The 18121-nt window shown below is 44.6% G+C and overlaps 1 protein-coding gene across 3 annotated transcripts in view; it reads right to left on the bottom strand.

Moving 5' to 3' along the window:
* Nucleotides 1-18121, bottom strand: part of PACSIN2 (protein kinase C and casein kinase substrate in neurons 2) — a 137975-nt gene that overhangs the window by 74396 nt on the left and 45458 nt on the right. The window contains exon 2 of one of the 3 annotated variants that reach the window (XM_079937925.1): nt 16604-16671. The exons of the other annotated variants lie outside the window; for them this stretch is intronic. The gene's annotated coding sequence lies outside the window, so the exon portion shown is untranslated. The remainder of the gene's footprint in view (nt 1-16603; nt 16672-18121) is intronic. 3 annotated transcript variants of the gene reach the window in all.

The following is an 18121-nucleotide window of genomic DNA, read 5'->3' as shown; positions in this document are numbered from 1 at the left end:
ATCAGGAAATGGTCCCACCATTCACCCAGCTGCTCAATCCAGAAACTCCTTTTCTTCTCACACCCAACCCCTACCAACCCCACTACATTTAATCAGTTTCCAAGACCTGACAACACTAGTTCTTCAGTATCTCCTGAATCTTACTTTGCCAATTCCCACAACAATGGCTACCTTTAATAAGGCCACTACCATTTTTTGCCTAGTTTGCCAATGGCCTAACTGATCCCACAGTCAACAGTCTGGTCCCCCTTCCTGTCTATCTCCATGATGCTACCATGGTGGTTGGTGGTGTGTCTTTTAGAAGATCAAGTTATGCTTCTACTTGAAACCCCTCCAAGACTTCTTACTGTGGCCAGCAGCGCCTCCCAGCTCTAACCACTGCCCCCTCCAGGTTTAGCATTCACACCATGTCCCCAGTCACCCTGTACTCCCTCCGCCAGTTAACAACCTGCAGTCAGCTCCACACAAGCACCACGCTCCTCTAGCTTCTGCGCCTTCACACATGCTGTTCCTGCTGAACAAACGCGGGAGTGAATGAGAGGAGGAGGAATTAATTTCTTGCTGCCAAACAGTTTCAAAAGCAAAACTATGAAACTCCTTTCAATTAGTTTTACAATGTAAAAAAAATGTTTAAATTGAATGTGAGTACAATGTAACATAGCTAATATAATCCAGGGTGAGTGCCCAAAGTTTGCCTGAGTCTAGAAGTGAAGAACAGAGGAAGATAACAAAGCCCTAGGACTTGTCAGCGCACGGGACACCGCTGCCAGACTGAGCACACGTCACTGGTCCCTTCTGGCTTCTGACTTGGTGACAGCAGTAATGTGCTGTGTGCCCACCACCCTCCAGGCCATTCTCCACAAGGCCCCTCACGCTCACAGCAAGTTTGTAATAGGCCCCATTTCACGTGTAGTCGAACAAAGGCCGAGCCACCAAGTAACTCACCCCAGGTTTCTTCGCATGAATGGGGAAGGGGCTGGAGTCATTCACAGATCTGTCCCACTCCCTCTCCTGACACCCAGTTTTCCTGTCTCCACAATGTGGGGGTGGGCTAAATGATAAGGGTCTTTGCAGCTCTGATTTTCTATCATTCCAAATGGAAAAGGGTTATGACTTGTGGTCATCAGAATCTCAAGGAAGTATCTGCCAGCCACGATTAAACACATTCAACAGATGTGGCTTCTTCTGTCCCCAAAATGTAAGCATTCTATGATGATGCCCAGGCAGTCACATTCAACAAAGACTCATTTTACAGCTCCGAAGAACAAGTACTCATTGATTGGCTACCATGTCAACCCAGCAAGGAGCCCCAGTTACACCACAGCATGCAAAGCTGCCTGCCAAGGCTGAAGCAGTATTATTCTAACATAATCTTAGAATGCCTTCACACAAGTGGCATCACGCATACACACACACACCCCCTCCTGGAAATTCGCTGCTCGTCTCTCATGTCCAGCTGGCGGTCAGGGTTGGGAAGCAAGCACCTGGGGACGCACTGGCTCATCACCACCACTACCTCCCCCATTCACTTCAGGATGTCCTTACATCCTAACACAGCATATAACAAGAGACAGATGTCACAGATACAAGAGATGTGCATGAAAGTTGCAGGGAACTGGGCTGTCGATTCGGGCACCCTCATTTCATCTTTATTCCTTGAAATTCTCTGTGCTGCTCCACCTCCCCTGTGCCAATCTTTGAGGAGCACCGCCAGAGACAGCTATTAAGCTTTATCAAACACTTCCCAAAGATTCCTTGTCTCAGTGAGAAGCTCTTGCCCAGTGGGTTACTTCTTCCTTGAGCTGCAAGTTTTCCAACTCAAGAGACATACTTAAACACTAAAAGGGGCTTCCCTGGTGGCGCAGTGGTTGGGAGTCTGCCTGCCAATGCAGGGAACACAGGTTCGAGCCCTGGTCTGGGAGGATCCCACGCGCTGCGGAGCAGCTGGGCCCGTGAGCCGTGGCCGCTGAGCCTGCGCGTCCGGAGCCTGTGCTCCGCAACGGGAGAGGCTGCGATGGTGAGAGGCCCGCGCACCGCGATGGGGAGTGGCCCCCGCTTGCCGCGACTAGGGAGGGCCCTCGCACAGAAATGAGGACCCAACACAGCCATAAATAAATAAATTTTAAAAAAACACTAAAAAAGAAAAGTCAGACAAGACAGAAAGATTCTTCTGGCAAAAGTAGAAGGAAAAAATATAGAATGGGTCAGGAGGTTGTCCTTTGTTCAGGCAAGAAAATGGGGGTATTCAACAAGGGCAGATGTGATAGGGAAAGAGAAACACTGACCACTGAGAGCAGGCAGTTATGGGGCCGCCCTCCAAGCTCTGTTAAAGCAGGTTCCCAAGATTCGACAAAGGACATTATTAACAACACGCATGAGTCAGAGTGGCCCCAGGTCAACCACTTCAGCTTCTTTCAAGCCCTCCACTTTGAGGCGGCCCCTTCTAGAAGCAGGACTTCCTGTCACACAAAGGGCCTCTGTGGGCAGTTCCTCGGCATCTTTTCCTGTGCAGAGCACCAGCACTTTCCGAGGCTCTTCCCTCTCTCAAAGTCTGACTGAGCACTGAGCACTCTAAGGGGGCTGTACCCCGGCTGAAGGGGTGAAATTTACCCGCCCTGAAAACTAGACACGGCAAGAGAGAACAATACCAAAGGACACGGCACACCTGGATGTATACAGCTAGAACTGAAATCTGCATCTATGATGCTTCACAAGACATGCTGGGGTGATCCCTTGATGGCCTAATCACCTCAGGCAAAAAACTCAAGAGGTCTGTGATTGACACTGCTCACCTGTAAAATGGAATCCAATCTGCCTTAGAGGTAGTGCAGATCAAATGGAATCTGTCTGGGGCCTGGCCCAGTGCCACTGTGGGGGGCCTCCGGAGTGATGGTGACTATGGGCCAGCTTCAGTCAAACAAGCCAGGCGCCATCACTGAGGCATTCCCCTTCCCACAGGCTTGACGGACATTTGAACAACCTCCTCCAACACAGCACCATGGCCTAGGAAAGAACACACTATGGGAACAGGAGGGTCCTGAAAGGGTACATGGGGCTGACATTTCAGTGGGAATTCATCAGCTGGAGAAGTAGGGAAGGGCATTCCAGTAGAGGAACTTGCATGGCAAAGAGAAGGTGGGATAAACCAGTGCAATAGAGGGTCACACAGATCCTGAGGTCAAGCCCTGGGAAGTGGCTTTTAAGGAAAGAGGAGAGATAATTTACAAAGGGCAGGGTGCCGATGGTCACACCATCTGGTCGCCAGCCTCAGTGCTTCATTATGCTGCAAGAAGAGTGACTTCTGCTCTGTCCACCTAACAGCAGTAAAAAGCAGCACATCCTGGGGGACTTCCCTAGTGGTCCAGTGGTTAAGAATCCGCCTTCCAATGCAGGGGACGTGGGTTCAATCCCTGGTCGGGTAACTAAGATCCCACATGCCGCGGGGTAACTAAGCCCTCATGCCGCAACTACTGAGCCACGCGCTCTGGAGCCTGCGCACCACAGCTAGAGAGAACCCTGCGTGCTGCAACTAAGAGCCCACGTGCTGCAACTAAGATGCGACACAGCCCAATAAACTAAAAAAAAAAAAAAAAAAAAAAAGCAGCACATCCTGAAAAATGCCCACCACGGGAAGGCTAGGAAACCACTGACTAGACTTCACACCCATCAGAGCTCTGTCAGGAAACAAACTACTCAAATACTTCTCAAGCAGTGCTGTAAATATGTGCCTTTGAAGTTAAAAAAAAAAAAAAAAGGTCATGCAAACCACAAAAGGGTTTGGTTTTTAAGTATTTTGTAAGTATCTACGCACTCAACTATGGGGCCACTTTCTCAAGACACTATTCCATTTCATTCAAACGTACAAGCTGGAGCCAAAGCATTCTATTCCAGGGAAGGAAGGACACAGTGCCAGTGTGGACCTCGAGTGACAAACTGACAGCTGAGTTCTAACTTGAATGTGATTTTATTTTTTAAAAAGTTCCCATAACATGAAGGACTATCCAGTAATTTGGAAAAAGGAACAGGGAACCCACTTATCAAGCAACAATCTAAAGCTAGTGAGCTAAATAAAGTTTCCCTTAAATGGGGAAAGAGAGAGCAGGGCTTGAACTAGCAGTGGTAGCTATGATAGGTGCAAGTTTTAACTTCTAAGCCTCATTCTTCTCACCTGTAAAATGAGGATAAACATGGCTGACCTACTTCAGGGGGAAGTAATGGGAAATTTAAATGACACGTTCTATGTGAGTGCCTGCATACACGAGGCACTCAGCAAATGTCCCTCTCTACCTGCTTGTCCCTAGTACAACTCCTCCTGGTCCCTGGGTCTCGCTGGCCATGCCCCACCTCAAGGGCAGATGTCAGTTGAGCAAGCAGGACATACACGCTCATCCCTCACTTGTGTCACTGAAAACTCCAGGAACGCAAAACAAAAATCTGCAGCGTTAAGCCATATATATATATATATATATATATATATATATATATATATATATATATGTACTTTTTGTTTTTCGTTTTTTTTTTTTTTTGCGGTACGCGGGCCTCTCACTGTTGTGGCCTCTCCCGTTGCGGAGCACAGGCTCCGGACGCGCAGGCTCAGTGGCCATGGCTCACGGGTGCAGCCGCTCCGCGGCATGTGGGATCTTCCCGGACCGGGGCACGAACCCGTATCCCCTGCATCGGCAGGCGGACTCTCAACCACTGCACCACCAGGGAAGCCCGCCATATATATATATACTTCTAAAATTTATTTATTTATTTTTTCGGCTGCCTTGGGTCTTCGTTGCTGCGCGCAGGCTTTCTCTAGTTGCGATGAGCAGGGGCTACTCTTGCGGCGCGCAGGCTTCTCATTGCGGTGACTTCTCTTGTTGCGGAGCACGAGTTCTAGGCATGCAGGCTTCAGTAGTTGTGACACCTGGGCTCCATAGTTGTGGCTTGCGGGCTCTAGAGCGCAGGCTCAGTAGTTGCGGTGCACGGGCTTAGCTGCTCCGCGGCACGTGGGATCTTCCCGGACCAGGGATCGAACCCGTATCCCCTGCATTGGCAGGCGGATTCTTAACCACTGCACCACCAGGGAAGCCCTATATACAAATTTTTTTAATGATGCTACCTGCCTAATAAACACTTCCAGTTACCAGTTTACAAAGGAGAAAAATTAATGGAACTTCTGTTTATGATAAAATGCCTAATTACTACATAGGCATACCTCAGAGATCTTGCACAAACATGCGCAAGCGTGTGCACACACACCCAGAGGCAAAGAGAGTCCATCCTCAATAAAACATTTGTCAGTTTAGTTGGCTCAAGGAATAGACTGTGCCCCAAATTTTTTAACATTTTCAATAAAATATGTAATTTATTCTGATAAGCTCAGTAAAATGGTATTGTCAAAACAAGGATGTTGGGCTTCCCTGGTGGCACAGTGGTTGAGAGTCCGCCTGCCGATGCAGGGGACACGGGTTCGTGCCCCGGTCCGGGAAGATCCCACATGCCGCGGAGCGGCTGGGCCGTGAGCCATGGCCGCTGAGCCCGTGCATCCAGAGCCTGTGCTCCGCAACGGGAGAGGCCACAACGGTGAGAGGCCCGCGTACCGCAAAAAAAAAAAAAAAACAAGGATGTTTTGATCATATTATGTATATTTTTGCCCCAAGATTCTAAAAACATTAACTTTCTGAGTGCCAGAAACCTTGCTAAGAGCTGGGGAAGGGAGTGAAATAAGTCAATAATAAGAGGTGGTCCTGCAGTCCAGGAACCACAGTCTAGCAGGAAAGATAAGACAAGGTCCCACCTGATTAGGCTGACAGGTGGGAGGGAGGAGGGGGCAGGCGGAAAAGCAGTCTGGAAGAGGGAGTGAGAGACCGGGTGCCTGCAGCCCACTGAGAGTGAGTATGAGGTGCTCCAATCAAGGGGAGAATCAGGAGCTGCTCTGAGAGCCTGGAGACAGACTGAAAACAACGCCCACACCCACGAGGGCACAGAAAGCTCCACCCTGGAACAGAGGCAGAACATGGCCACCTCACACCACCTCTGCCTCAGCTTCTTTAGTTCAAGCCACCAAACTGAAAATGTGTCAACAGCTGCCTGTCCCACTTGTCTACACTCCCCCGCTGCAAGGTCCCATGTGATCTGGCCTCAGCTTCCAGCTCCAGTCTCGGCTCCCTCCAGTGCCAGCCACAGTGACCTTCCTCTGGGTCTCCAAATGCACCAGGCTTGGGCCTACCTTCGCCCCTGCTTCCCCTCTACCAGGAACACCCTTCCTCCAGGATCTGTAGGCTTTGCTGCCTCACACCATCAGATATCTGCTCATACATCACCTGCTTCTTAAGAAAGCCTTCCCTAACCCCTCCCCATTCCTCTGACATGTCAGCCCCTAACTCTGCATTATTTCGTTAATAACACTCAGCCCCACATGCCAAATTGTGTACTTATTTACTGTCTCCAGTCACAAGAACGCAAGCTCCTGAAGAACAAGGACTCTGTCTTGTTCACTCCTACATCCCTACCACTGATGCATAACAGGTGCACAATAAACACGTCTACAAGGAATGAGTCAAGGAATGTGCTGGGCTCGGGCACAAACACACAGTATGACAGAACAGACTTGTGTTTTCAGCAGCAAGGCAGACGAGGAATCTTAATGACTCTCTCACTGAAAAATTAAAAAAACTGAATAAAGTATAATTGCATCACTTTATTATGTTATAAAATATAATAAAAGAATCTAAAGATACCAAAAAAGTAAATTTAAAGAAGAAACCCTAGAATATAAGTAGATAAGTCAGCTTTCTCTCTGAGGTGACAAAAAGAGAAAATGTAAAAGAAAGATTAATAGACTTGGAAGAAATAGTGAAATCTAACTTACAACTCATGAAGTTCCAGAAGGAGATAACATTAAGAGCGGGGAAGAAGCAATATTTAAAGATAATTTTTCAGAACGCTGAAAGACATTAAATCACAGATCAAGGAAGCCCAATGAACACAAGCAAGACTTTAAAAAGAAAGAGAGAACCATACCAAGACAAATTAAATTAAAATTGTAGAACCTCAAAGGTACAGAAAAGATCAAATGCAGCCAGAGAGAATTGATATATTCAACATGCTAAGCAACAAAAACTGCCAACCAAGAATTCCAAACCCAGCAGAACTAGTTTTTAAGAACTAAGAACTAGACATTTTCAGAAAGACAAAATATATACCACCAAAAAAACCCTTGCAGAAAAGGAAATTTTAAAGGATATACTTCAGGCAAAAAGAAATTATCTCAGCTGGAAAGCTTGAAGCACAAGAGAGAACGGTAAGTAAATATACTAGTAAATACACAGATGAATCTAAACAGCATTGACACTATGAAACACAGTATCTAATTTATAGAATTAAAAAATTCAGAAAAGAAATACTGGACAAGTTGGAAGGGGATGTGGAGTTAAAATGCTTTAAATCCTTCCATTAGTCAAGAGAAACATAAAGTCATCACTTTAGATTTTGTTAAATGTTTTTCTTAAAAATGGATATCTAGGATAACCACTAAAGGACTAGACAGAATTTAATTTCCAAGCTAAGAGAGAAAAACAAATGCAATGATGGGGGTGTGGGGGAGCAGGAGCACGATGGAACTCAATCAAAACAAAAAGGCACACGTGCGCGCGCACACGTAAACAAACGCACACACACAGAAGAACTGTAGCAAAGAGAAGGCACAGGAACAAGAAAGGGCTACATCTATTCAGTATCACTTCTATTCACATTGTACTGGAGGACTAGCCAAAGCAATAAGAAAAATAAGTAAAAAGTATAAGAATTAGAAAAGGAGAATCAAAACATTATTTGTAGATGATATGGTTTTAGCAAGGCTGATGGACAGTAAGATGTCTGTCTAGAATGACAGCTCTCAGCTATGACTTGAGAGCTGTCTAGTTAAGTACAGTGCTGGGGGCTCTACACATTTGGTTTCATTTAACATGAGGGAAAGACCATTATAAACTTCATTGTACAGAAGAAGAAGCCAAGAGTCAGAGGTTAAATATCTTGCCCAAAGGCACATGGCAAGTAAATGGTTAGTTTTGAAATTAAGCCTATCTGTCTCCAAAGCTTAGCCAGTATGCCTGCCAGAGAGCGATAGACAAACGACGATGGCACCACACGATAAGCACCATCTGTGCTCTCTCACAGGCGCCTACAACGGTGTGATTACAAGTACTGGAGTACAACGAGAAGGAGATTAACCTGAAGAAAGCCAGCGAAGAGAGCCTGGAGCTAGGTCTGAAGTGTGCAGGAGAATGCACAGACGGCAAATGGCAGGTACTCTGGAGAAAGACAGAACAGCATGTACTAAGGTTAAAAGGTGTGAAAGAATCAAGAATGTGACAGTGGGAGAGCAGAAAAGGGAGTAGCTGAATACAAGGCAAGATAAGTGCCACCAGGCTGGGAGTCTTGAAAGTCACACCGGGAATTTGGAAAGTTATGGGGAGGGACCTGATCCAAAGGCCCGTGAAAGAAAGTTCCCTCAGACAGAGAGCAGAGAACAGACCATCAAGCCTGTAGACCTGGGCTGTCCAATACAGCAGCCACTAGCTACTGAGTGCTTGCTTGAAATGCAGCTAGTACAACCAGGGAATTGACTTTTTTGTATCTACTTTTAATTCATTTTAATACAAATAGCCACACGTGGTTACCAGCTACCATATTGGACAGTGCAGCTCTAGAGGTTAGAGACTGGAGAAAGAGAAAGGGTTAGGAGACCAGGAAAGAGGAGTAATATTCAAGAGAAGAACAGGCAGGATGAAGTCACCTGTGAATAAAGGGCAGAGGGGGAATAAGGATTAAAAGTTCCTAGTTTTGGAGGCAAGGTAGGTGGTGATGCCCCAAAGAGAAACAGAAAAAATTCAGAAGAAAGAATTGGGTTAGGATGAAAAATACTGGCCTGGGCCAGATAAATTTGACGTACCTGAAGCCCAGCTACATATATACTGTACTGTTCAGCCGTATCAAACTCCCAAACACAGCATATTCCTTCTGACCTCCTTGTCTTCGCATATATATTTCCCCCTGCTTCTCCTGTCTGCCTGACAAACCTCTCTCCAAAACACACCAATCTGTGAAGTTTTCCCCGACCTCCCCCATTCTTCACAGCAGATAAGGTCCCTGTAGCACTGTAAGAAGACTTATCACCCTGGAGTTTAGAAGTCTCTTAATCCGTCTGGACTGTGGGCTTCTCAGGGGCAAGAACTCAGTCTTAACCATCATGGATCCCAGGGCCTACTAGCATCATGCCTGACACAAACTGAGTACACAAGAAACTCCACCAAGCGGGTAAGTTGAATGCATGCGTGCCCACACAAGTGAACGAAGCAAGTGATCCAGCCAGCCAGCATTTAGGTGGACTGTCCCTCCACGTAGTGACCTAATGGATGGTCAGAAATAAGTACAGAGCTCGCTCAGGTGCCTGCATAGCTGTTAATGAAAGCAGTCAGGTGATGGAACAAGCACAATTTACATAAGTCTCACACCATGACTTTTCATCATTATGACAACTTCTACCCATCCCAAATTCAAACTCTTCAACCTCAGAAGTCTACTGGATGTGCCTAAGACAAATTAATGCCTTAGAAGTCAACATTAAATATGCAACGATTTCTCCTCAAAAAATGGTCCTGACACTTCTCCGCATGGCCTCGTGGTCTTGTTGTGTAACATTCTTCCTGCACAATAAGGGTCAGATCTCACAAATAAGTGAACCTGAGCTGAACATGCTCAGAGGTGGTAAGTTAACAAAATGTTTCTGTTTTCCAAGTCAACAGATACTTGGTCGTAAGTCCACTGTGCCCTGTGCTATTTTTTCTTTATGTGTCAGCTCATACCAGAAAAGAACCATAAAGAGATCACTTCATTGTCTCCATATTGCCCTGTGCTTAATTTATTTTGCTAAATGAGCACTACCAATACATGTTAGGAACTTGAGAATGAAAGAAAATTCAAATTGGTAAGGTCAACATTTTAGCCCTGTTAGTTCCATCAATAACATCTTGTCAAGTAGCAGTCTCCAGCAAAATCATTCTCCCTGATCTCCCTCAAGGACTCCACTGCAGAACAAATTCCAATGAGAAACAAGACTGAGTATGAAATTCGTAGCACAGGCTTCCCATTAACATAAAGAAATTTAAAATCCCATACTATTGTGATGGCCATCGTCACACATTTCAAATTCAGAACACTTTGTGTTAGATTCTTTAAGTTATCCAAAAAACACAACATTGTGCTTTGTGAGGCCACATAGAGATTCATGTCTTATGATTCACGTATGACAGTCTAATTAGAAAAAAAAATTTAGGCCAGATTCCCAGGCTATTGGAGATGTTAAATAGACACCTAGTCTGCCACTTGACATAAAGGCAGAACTGTGAGATGCAAATACATTTAGACCAGCCCAGTGAAACACAACTATAGTGCCTTCAATCTCTGTGGGAAGGAGACCATTGCAACCCTTTCATTCGTTCACTCACTCATTCAAATTAATGGCCCATGTTTTCCATTGTTACTATTCACCCCCACTCTGACCCCCAGCACACACACAGTCCTCTTTACCTGCCTCTGGAGCCTGGGATCTACTTGGGCTACTAGGAGAAGTTTCTTCAAAGCCTTGGCGGAGGTTCTAAGTCCACCACTAGAAGCTGGCCTGGAGAGATGCCTCGAGCAGAGACGGAAGTGAAGAAGGCCCAGACAACCCCAACCTCACATACTCTCAGAGACTTCTGGGCCAAGAGCAGCCTCAGGGGCTGCCTTTAAAGTCCTCCTCAGCCTGCAGCAAAGCCAGCACCACATCCTCCTTCACATATTTAAATTTCACAGGCACAATCAGAATTTACACTAATGTGGACAGAAGCTAGGGGCAAGAAGGAATGTCAAATATTACTTATTACTGACTAGGACTATTATATATTAATTATGTTTATATATACATATATATAATTATATATTTATTAAGGCCAACCCAATATGTATTAAGAAAAGGAAGCCAGTTAAAATATTCTATAGTTAACACGTACTGAAAGTATAGCAGGACATATAAAATGCTAATTGGGGAACAAAGGTAACTAAATTATGGGAGAAGTGAACTAAGCCAGTCCCTGAAGCAGGCTCCTCACCCTTTCTTTAACCCCCGATGTAGTCATCTGGCTCACCAACTGAAAGCAGCTTCGTCAAGGACAATGACAAAAAGTGGTACCAGAATACCAGGAGGGAAGACACAGTCCCAACCTAGTGCATAAAAGCATTGTTCATCTGCAGGCAAAGAAGGCAAGAATGCACGTCCACAGTCAGCGTTAAAAAAACAAAAAACAAAAAAAAAAAAACATTGCTCATGTACCCTACTTCATTCCCAGGTTTTATAAATTAAAATAGGTATAACGTTATTGACTGCAATTTCAAGTACAATTAAAATATTTATAAAAATGCCTATTTTCCTGTAGTATATTTGTTTCAGAATTCTCCACAACATATACTCTAAGTACTTCAGAAAATACAAATAAGTGCTATTCTATGAACGTCTCCAAGGCATTTTAAGGTGACTTTGGACAGAGTGGGAGCCACATCAAGGTCTAAGGACAGTCACTCACTGTTCTCAGCATGCCTCTATTTGCATCTAATTCCCATACTTGAATTTCAGAGGATTCAAATTCAATTTTTAGGAGAGACTATTTTTAAATGTTTCTGGAAGGTTGTAGATAAATTTCATTTTTATAAATTAAATCACTACCCCTTTTATTTACATTATAATGTATTATTTTAAAGTCTATCCTATTCCAAAACCCTGTCAGTCCAGACTGAGAGTTAGCAAGATAGAGTTGTCAGTATTCCTTCCTAGGGGCCAAAATGCTCCCACAGAGTTCAGGGTTTTCCTTTCACAAACTGAAGAATCCTCTTTTCAAAGAAGAATCAAGTACTTTCGTCTATTTTTTTATTAGTTATGATTTTATCAAGTATGGATTTCTCATGTAGCAGATAATCGTATAATGAGGTTTTCTTATAACAGTAACAACTGAGTAAGACCTAGTTTAGGGGAGAAACAAGAAAACCTTTATAAAATAGAGAACTGTTTGTTTTTAAGAAAAATCTCTCACAAAGGGAGAAATGTCAATGCTCACTGTGTTTGACAGGTAATTTGTGCTTGAGGTAATTCATTGCACACCTATACCGAATGGTGCTCACTTAGGGAAATTCTTGAATAAAAGCTGAGTATTTGAAAATGAAACAAATGAAAATGGAGTCATAAGAAGAAAAAAGCTAGTCTTGGCCAAGTCCTATTAATCTTGAGATAACATGTGGAGGAAGCAGATAAAGGAAAAGCCAATGGCCCAGAAGTCAGGAGAACTGGGTTCCAGACTCACTCAGCCACCAACAAGCCATGTGACCTTGGACAAGTCAGCAAGGCATTTCACCTCTCAGTCTTAATTCCTTTGTTTAAAAAAAATGAAGGGGGACTTCCCTGGTGGTCCAGTGGTTAAGACTCCACGCTTAAAAAAATGGTTCTGAAGAACCTAGGGGCAGAACAGGAATAAAGACGCAAACGCAGAGAATGGACTTGAGGACACAGGGAGGGGGAAGGGTAAGCTGGGACGAAGTGAGAGAGTGGCATGGACATATATACACTACTGAATGTAAAACAGATAGCTAGCGGGAAGCAGTCGCATAGCACAGGGAGATCAGCTTGGTGCTTTGTGACCACCTAGAGGGGTGGGATAGGGAGGGTGGGAGGGAGACGCAAGAGGGAGGAGATATGGGGATATATGTATATGTATAGCTGATTCACTTTGTTATACAGCAGAAACTAACACAGCATTGTAAAGAATTATACTCCAATAAAGATGTTTAAAAAAAAAGGACTCCATGCTTCCACTGCAGGGGACATAGGTTCGAACCCTGGTCAGGGAACTAAGATTCCCACATGCTGCACGGCAGGGCCAAATAAATAAGTAAAAATTAAAAAAAAAATTTTTTTTAATGAATGGGCCTGACTATAACGACTCCAAGAGCCATTACAACTCTGAAGATCATGGTCCCACCTTTTTAATTATGCCACCTCCTAAATAACAGAATTATATGGCTGAGCAAAACAGAATACTAACAATATATGAAAGTTGGGGGGGGGCTTATTTTTACTACTGGCATAAATCTCAGACCTATAAGACATGCTTCAGTTTGAAGCTAGGATACCTGTTTATTATTTTCATAAATGCAGCATTAAAGTTCACCTAGAATTAGGTAAGACATCTTATATATGAAGAAAGAAGGAAGTTGAGATATTCTAAATCAGCGGTCCCCAACCTTTTTGGCACCAGGGACCAGTTTCGTGGAAGACACTTTTTCCACAGGCAGGCGAGAGGGGGAAGGTTCAGGCAGTAATTCGAGCGATGGGGAGCAGCAGATGAAGCTTCGCTCTCTTGCCGCTCACCTCCTGCTGTGCAGCCCGGTTCCTAACAGGCCACACACCAGTACCGGTACCGGTCCACGGCCCCAAGGTTGGGGACCCCTGTTCTAAATTATAAGAGCAAGGGTGAAAGCTGATTAACGTCTGAAGATAGGAAACCTGATTAAGGTCTAGAAAATAGGAAATATGCAACCTTAAAAGTGTTAGAAATACATACATCACACTAGGTAATGACCTAATGAGAAAATATGCTTGTGTGTGTGGCATAGACTGTACCAGCATGGCACCTTCTGGAGAACAGAAAGAGGACACTGCCTTTCTAACGTTCACAGCAATAGGTAACCCAATAAATAGTGATGAATCACTCACATATCGGGATTTTTTTAAAAAAATCTTCTAATTAGAATTACAGTACTGCATAAACAAAGGAAAGGAAGAGGGAGCCAAAATTTTTCAATTCCAGAGTACGACTTCAAGATAAGAAACAAATATGTACGTAAAGCTGCTCAGCTATTGAAACAATAAAAGTTTTACATTTTGCTATCCAATAAAAATGAAAATAAAGTGTCCAGTGATAGCAGTCAGATGGGGATGAGAGCACAGGGTCCAGATGAGAAGAAAAATAAGAACTGACTGAGGAGGAAGACGGAGGGGGGCCTTGGAGCAAGCCGCATGCTAATTCTGGGATTCTGGAAGACACGGTCATGAAACAGCAACTACAGTTAACTGGAAAAGCTAATTTGTTCATTTTCTATCACAAGTCCCAGTTGTGAGTTTGTAGATTAGCTGTGGCTGTTAAGAAAGGAAGTTGCAGCATGTAATAAACGGAATGCCTGACAGTAGGGGGAAAAGAAACCAACCCTCTATTAACTGTTAACTCAAGTAATTCATTTAGCTACACAGTAAGAAAAAAATACAGGCAGAGGTATGCAAACTAGTCTAAAACATGCCTAAGTTTTTAATTTATTCCCTCTATTTTGAAATGAAGCATGCACATATGTTCTAAAACCAGAGTAGAAATTATAAAGCATAGTCCTTCATTTGTTTGGGTCAAGATGTATTCATCAAGAAAATCAAACATGTACTCTAACATTTTCTCAAAGCATTTTGGATAAAACACTCCACACTGTTCAGTTGATATTGAACTGGGTGAACATTTCCATCAAGAAGCTCTAAAACTAGGTGTGCTTGAAAGGTAAGGGTTCTGTTAAATCAATCACTCTGGAGTGAAAAAAAAAATCAATGAAAATTTTACTTTCAGCATGTCTCCCTTAAAGGAAATGCATGTTCTAAACAGCACACTCACGTTTTCCTGTCAAAGGCGGCTTCAACTGCCTAACTTTGCAGATCAGCTTCCGTACCTGCCTCCTTCCGTCCCTGCTGGTATGTCTGACCTCGGCTCCCAGCTGAATTCTCCCAGCACATTTCATCATTTCCTGTTGGCTGCCGACTCCTTGCAGCCGAGATAAGGCCATTCCCCCACACTGCTGCATTCACCCTACAGGCACCAGGTTCTCAGACCACCTCTGCAAGCCTGCTGGGACCATCACAGAAGAGCTGTCTTTTCAGTAAGTAGCCAAACAGAAATCTCAGTATTCCATGGAAAATCAGAGACAAAAGGACTGAGAACGAAAATCATATCACCCCCCAAAATCAACTTATATATAAACTAACTTACACTGTATGTGATGGTCTTAGAGTCTCTTCTTGTATTTGGGATCCTCCCATTTAGGAGGGAAAAAAGACATGCTCTGTTTCTAAGGAGCCAGGAGTTAATGTGACAGGGGTTTACTTGCATGGGATAATCTTCCATTGCCCCTACATGTAAAACTCGGCTTCTCTCTGTGACTCCACACACAAGGCAAAGCAGCTTGACAGTGGGAGATGCAGGGGAAGCCTGACACAGGCTCATGCTGGACACAGGCAGGGGACCCTGGTCTCAGCAGTGTGACTGCCTCCTAGGAACTAGGGCACTCAAATATGCAAGTGTGATTCCGTAGAAGTAAAAATCAACACAAAAACACTTTACTTCCTAGAGTTTTACAAAGAACTGAAAGTGAAGGAAAAAAATAATAATATAACTTTAGGTGAGGAGGAAGAGATCCTATCTCCTCATTTTATTTATTTTTCAAGTGTTGAGAGGTTTCCTTTTTTAAAAATATTTATGTATTTGCGCCAGGTCTTAGTTGTAGCAGGTGGGCTCCTTTTAGTTGCGGCTCGCGGGCTCCTTAGTTGTGGCATGCAAACGCCTAGCTGCAGCATGCATGTGGGATCCAGTTCCCCGGCCAGGGATCAAACCTGGGGCCCCTGCATTGACAGCACGGAGTCTTAACCACTGGGCCACCAGGGAAATCCCCCTAACTCCTCATTTTCAAATGTATGCGTCCACAAGAACATACTATATTAATTCCCATTAGATAAAGAGGAGGCACAACTCTGTGCCGAGCGAGGCCAGGACAGGGCAGAGCAGAGAGGGACAGAGCAGCAAGGGGTCACCAGGAATGCTTCTGAGCAGTGTTCTGGTTTTTGAGCTGTTATGGGTATGGTGTATTTATGAAAATTCATTGGTATACACACGTATAATATGCACACTTTTATGTATATATATTTACACCTGAATAAAAAGTGTTTTAAGGGGCTTTCCTGGTGGCCCAGTGGTTAAGACTCCGCGCTTCCACTGCAGGGGGCAGAGGTTCCGTCCCTGGTCAGAGAAGATCCCACATGCCGCAGAGCAACTAAGCCCGTGTGCCACAACTACTGAGCCTGTGCTCTAGAGCCTGCAAGCCACAACTACTGAAGCCCACGTGCCTAGAGCTCGTGCTCCGCAACAAGAGAAGCCACCGCAATGAGAAGCCCGCGCACCGCAACGAAGAGGAGCCCCCGCTCACCACAACTAGAGAAAGCCTGCGCACAGCAACGAAGACCCAATGCAATCAAAAATAAATAAATAAAATTGATTCTTTAAAAAAAAAAATCTCGGTTTAGAAATTCCTTAATAGAAAAACACCAATAAAGCAAAGGCCATATCAACAAAAGCCTCAATTATTTGACATGTGATAATCATTCACATTACTCAGAATATTATGATACCACTTTCCCCTCACCCTCCCCACGAAGTCAACCCAACACAGACTTCACCGTACTCTGCCGCCAGCTTAGTTAAGTCAGTTACACCCTTACAGAGGTGCACACGCCACAGTAGCGTCCTCTGATCTGCAGGGAGGCTGGCCACTTCATCCCAGGGTTTGCTGTGGGATAGACAGGATCAGGAACTGAAGGTCTAATGGCCCTAAAGGTCATTTTGTCCAGTGGTGGACACTAAGGCTGGAAAAAGTTGAGCAACAAGTTAAAAGGCTTGCTGAGTACCAAGACAGGCTTTCTAAAACCAATGGCATGGCAGTTATCTTTCAAAGTACATGCTTTAAGTTTAAGCGGCATAAAAATATGGTCGCCAAAGCCTTTGTCTGGCGGTATTTTCTTCCACTAAGAAGGAATACACACCTGAGTTGTTCTAGCAAAGCAAGCTGATTGTCTACCTCTTCTTGCTATCAGCTAGCATGACAGGAAATTCTTCTTTGCCCCAGAGCCCCTCTTAGTGCTCTTGGTTATGGGAGGGACAATCATAGCAAGGTTTAAGAGCCTCATGCTCTTTATTTTTTTTTTAAATCCAACAAACAAAGGCTGCTCAATAAACATTTATATAGTGCTTACTTTATTTATGGTCAATCATGAAAATAACCCTATGAGGGTAAGTACTGTTACCTCCTCCATCTTCCAGGTGAGATAACTGAGGCACAGAGAAGTTATATTACTTGCCCTGTGTCCTGGAGCTGGTTCAAGGCGAGGGCCAGGAATGAACCCCAGGCAGTCAGCCTCCAAAGCCCAGCTGTTAACCACTACACCACACTGCCTCTCCATCTTGGCTTCCCTGAAGAATCAGAACTGGGTCTTGGATACAGCTGCCGCTTAATAAAAATTGTATATGAACTGAATTAAGAAGGCAGATAGCAGTAGCACTATGAAGTAACAAGACCAGCTTTCCAGCGTGGCCAGGGCACCTTCTCCCTCCTCGTAACTTCAGCCACATCTCACCAGTGGATGCCTGGCAGGAGGCAAGCTCTCCTGGCCCTCTGGCAGCTCTCCCATCCTGGGGCAGGGGTGCAGCCCCTGGAGGTGGTGCTGGGACAGAAACACTGCTCCAGGGAAACTCACCTGCTAACTTCTAGCATGCGGTGCCTAAACTGGTATTTCTGGTTCCAAACTGGTTTGTCACCAGACTTGAAACCATTGGGCATTCATTCAACAAACATTAGTGCCAGGCACAGTGCTTAGGGCCTCGGGGCCCCATGACTGAAAAGCCAAGGTCCCTTCCCTGCATTGCTCACAGTTTATGGGCACAGCAGAAGTGTAAATAAATTAAAATGGCACCAGCTGATAAATGCTAGAACCAACGTGTGCCAAGGGTTGAGGGAACAGTGTGAAGGGAGCAGGGACCCAGGGTGGGAAGGCTTCACAAAGCAGGGGACACAAGTGGGTTCTCCAAGAGCTTGCCACCAACCTACTCAAACCATGTGGATTAAGGCAGAAAAAAAATTCTGAAGCAGAGAGTCCAGCAAATTAGCTAAAGACTGCCAGGGTCATCCATTAGCTCAGCCATTGTTACCAAGGCACATCAGCAGGGGGATTCGAGTGAACAGC

This window comes from Stenella coeruleoalba, assembly GCF_951394435.1.
Source record: "Stenella coeruleoalba genome assembly, chromosome: 11".
Lineage (NCBI taxonomy): Eukaryota > Metazoa > Chordata > Mammalia > Artiodactyla > Delphinidae > Stenella > Stenella coeruleoalba.
Note: the sequence above shows the minus strand (reverse complement) of the source record. Positions and strands in the feature narration are given on the sequence as shown.